Source organism: Apium graveolens, chromosome 4 (assembly GCF_009905375.1).
Source record: "Apium graveolens cultivar Ventura chromosome 4, ASM990537v1, whole genome shotgun sequence".
In the NCBI taxonomy this organism is placed as follows: Eukaryota; Viridiplantae; Streptophyta; class Magnoliopsida; order Apiales; family Apiaceae; genus Apium; species Apium graveolens.
In genome coordinates, this window is record NC_133650.1 from 270,860,535 (window position 1) to 270,865,158 (window position 4,624).

The following is a 4,624-nucleotide window of genomic DNA, read 5'->3' on the forward strand; positions in this document are numbered from 1 at the left end:
TGATTACCTCTTGCTCTCATTCAAGCTGCTTTCTTAAAATCTCCTCTTTCTTTAAAGATCGAGTTAGTTCCTCCTTAGCAATTCTACACTCTATTTTTAGTTTTTCAAACTCAACATATTGAGTTTCTAATACAGTATTTCTTTCACTTAAAAACAAATTGTTCTCCTTAATTTTTGTGTTTTCTTTAGTGAGTGATTTGAGTGTAACACACAAGTGATATAATTCTGTTGACATGTCATTTATAGCATCATTACACTCATCTTTAGAAAGATGTGTGATAAGTGGAATTTATACCCACTTGGAATGCTTCATATCGGCTTAAATTGGATGTTTTGGACTCAAGTATGTGGTGTTTTTGATATTGTAATAAACCCAATTTTTGGAATTTTTGAAACCCTGATGAATAGTAACTTTTGCTGATTTTACTGATTGAGTAAAATTATCAGACCACGCAATAGGAGCACTGTTATGGAAATTCTGAGATCGTATTAGTATTCCATAAAGTATATAATTGTATGTAAAGGTTGTCAGAATTCGAATTCGGACACTCTTATTTTTCCCGAAAATCCACCAGATACCGCAAGAATTGAGTATAAGGTAACATGATTAAAAGGATTTAAATTCAAGGATTATAAGAGAGAATCATTAAAGGAGTATAAAATATTAAGAAAGGTTTATGGAAGCCCAAGTAACAAGATACCGGATATGATCCCTCAAATGAAACCGTAAAACAAATAAACGACCAAGGGGCAAGCACATTCAAGTAACATGGGAAGGAAGCGTCCAAGAGAAGCTAAAAAATGTGGTTGTAAGTGAAGACACCCTCACACCATGAGATTGTGACATGTGGCAAAGGAATGATGCAAACAATGATATAAGCAAATGATGTCATCACTTTATCAAGATATTTATTCAAGAATCATCCTCCACCAAACAAGAAAAAGCTCTCCCGCATTTCCTTCTTCTTCTATTCGACCTTTTCATAGAAATGGTGAAATAGATTTTCAAACCTCAAGCTTTAGGCCATGGAAAATTACAAGCATTGTTTCTTTGGATCATATATTTCATAACTTGGTTATGCTATAAGTTTGGAGCCAAGATTTCAAGGATTCTTTAGTTAAACAATTCATCAAAGTTCTTGATGAATAGTGTTTTCAAGAACTAACATTTTGTTTTCTTATGTTTTCTTTAAGATCTAAGCTTGGTAGAGATAGTTAGAGGTTCCTGGAGGCTTGTTAGTGATTCTCCGCTCTCCAAGGAAGGTATAAACTCTTGAACCCTTAGTTTTAAGTTTGGTTTGTTTGGATGATAATGGTGATTAGGATGTTAGTTTGTTTGTGGTTGATGTTTGGATTGTTGTTGATTCGGTGTTGGTAAAATTTGGAAATCGTTAGGTTATAACCGTCGTAATGCCCGATTTTCCTTAACTGTCTTGTGCGTAACTTTTGGAACCAAACACCCACTGGTAAGAACTAAAAACTTCCAAGATTATATAGGTTTGGTTTTAAGCTTCATTTTGATATGTGGTTCGCTTAGATCCGATTTACGGTTTAGGAGAAATGACCATTTTAAGTTACGGCATTTCGGGAACGAACCTTTACCCCTCGCTTTACTTTGAGACCTTGTTTAAGGCCCTTAAAAGACTAATTGGAATACGAAACAATTATGTAAGGTGGATTAGGCAGTTGTTAAAGTACTCACGAAAGAGTCTCCTAAAAATATTTAATGGTTAATTTTATAAAAATGGTGGAGCCGAGGGTACTCGAGCGACTAATGAAAATTGTTAAGCGCAGAAGTGAACGTTAGGTTCTAAGTGGATAAAGTCTAATTTATTAAGCGACCATGTTTAATTCCGGATTATATGTTGTTAATAGATTACCGGACTCACATCGGACCTATTACCACCCCCGATCGCTCAGGCGAGTTTTCTACCCATAATACTGTTGTTGTGATATAAATATATATATATATGCATTATCTTGTGATAAGTGCATTGTTATTAGAAAATCTTGCAATATTTTGAAGCATGTTGATATGACATATATATAAATATATGCATGCCTGTTTTGAGATCTTGATATTTCATTGTCAATTCACTTGCTTATAAACTGCATAATACATATGCTAGAGATAAGCAGTACTTGTGTATACCCTTAGTATAGGGGATCCAGAGTTGAACATTTTTCTAAACCGGGAGGCGATGTTCCCGAGTATATTATATATATAGTTTTCAAAACTATTAATCAAATAATGTTTATTCGATATTTTTAAATTATAAGTGAATATTAGTTTTAATATTCATTCGAGGACTTATGACTCCGTTTATTTTATTAAATAATATTCTTTATTTTCTTAAAGAATAATGTTTCGTCATTTGCCAAGTATTCGAGAAATGATTGATATCGTCAATCATTCTTACCTTAAATATTTTTAGAAAATTATTTTCAAAACTTTTACTACATTTGCTTTGATAAAAGATATTCGTTATTGGAATATTATTTATATCATAATATTCAGATATTCTTTGATTATCATGGAATTGATTTATTCTATCAAATCATCCTTATTCCAAATGCTTTTAAAAGTGTTCTCGAGTCTTCAAAATGATTTTAAAAAGTTAGAGCGGATCCCAAAACTCATTTTCAAATTTAAGATCTTCCTTTCGAAGGGGATTTAAATACTCGCTCAAACCCTAAGGGATCCGACTCTGTGGTATATTTTTGGAACAACGAAGTTGCTAATTTGATAAAAGAGTTTGATTAATTGCCCAATATTCGGGAAGTAAGCCCAATCGAAATGCGTCGGCATAAGCGACATGGGCTCAGTGGGAGTCCATCAAGGTGTAAGTGGCTGAGTGGTAGTCCATTAAAGCGTAAGTGGGTGAGTGGCAGTCCAGCATAAGGTCCTAATGCGGCCAGGGTGATGACCAGTGGAGAATTCATCCATCTACTAGTAGAAAAGGTGACTTAATTGGTATCTTTTCCTGATCAGCAAGATATCAGGTTCATGCCAAGGTTTTCTTCTTTCCAAATTCATTGGATATTGCAACGCTGTTTATAATTTTCATAACAGAGGTTTTCAAGGAGTGTATGAGATATATATATATATATGTATATATATATCGGGACTTAATGAAGTATCTCGTAACTTTATTTCTTTCAAATGATATTTCAAAGATTGAATCTATTCAATTCTTATCTTGTAGCCTCATCTATGTGATGAACTTTTGAAACTGATTATAACTTGAACGGTGGTAGTTTAAGTAGTATTCAGAAAAGATATAAGTATATTGGAGTATCTTGTAACTTCATCTTTTCAACTTATATCTAGTTTATGATTATCTTATGCGTGACAAAGATTTTCAGAAAAACGTTGAGACAAGGTTAAATATATGAGATCACCTTGCAACGATATTTTTTTTATATATATTTATAAACTGGAACTCTGTCTATATTATGCATGGAAGAGGATTTCCAAGATTTTGAAAAGTATATATTCATATATACCGAATATTTTGCGACTTGGTCGCGTTAAGATATCAAACTTGGTTCATTTCTTTTTGACCAAGACTTTCATGAGTACTATGAGAATGCTCATATATTGTTAATAATTATACATGTTATTTCGGTGGGCTTGTTGATCACCCTTCCTTTATTCTTGCATCATACAACAACAGCTAGACAAGATGAACAGGACCAAGCTCCCAATTCGCGAGCGGATAGGAAACATTCCACAGTTTCCTGTAGGCGTTGATGCCGCTGTAGCTGAGGTAGGAACTACCAATAGGCTAGGCTTTCAACTTTTGATGTACCAGACTTATGTATATTTATGAATTATAATAATGGCAAAGAATATGTAAAGTTATTCAGAAACCCTTTTGAGGTGTAATGACTTATAATTGTGGAATAAAATGACTTGTGTTATTTTTGGAATTCATCTCTAAGACTATAAATTATGGTGTGTGTGTAAATTGTGGGGTCACAGTATGCGTAGTTGGCTGTTTATCAATATTGAGTGTTATTAAGGGAAATGGAACTCGTGAAACCCGGATCTCTGACCCCGGATTTGGGGGTGTTACAGAAATGGTATCAGAGCTAAGCATTATAAACCTCAGAGATGATGTGTCGTTAAAATGATAAGTTCACTAAGATAATAAGAACTCTTGACAAGTTCATAGTCTAATGATAGAAAAAACCCTTATGGGAACCCTTATACATATCATGATAGCAACATGGTTCGTTATCGTATAAGGTAGTGGGGCACCGAACCGTGAGTTTGAGGAGCAACAACGCGATGTTGATTTAGTACATATTGGGGATCAGATTGTGGATCCGATGCAGCACCCTAACGAGGGACCAATTGATGTTCATATTAAGGATCTAGCGGTTGAGGATGTTATCTGTTAGGAATATGTTGTGAACATGATGATAAATTAAACAAAACACCTTTTCAGATTTAACTTAGTGAATTTGTAGCACTCGATGGATAATCAAATATTATCCCGACGGATGATTTATTATAGTCCCGACGGATGACAATTTGACATCCACCGAGTGAGTAGCTTATGTAACAAATAAGTATTGTAGCACATTTCTGCAAACAACTTTATGTAGATTCTGTAGG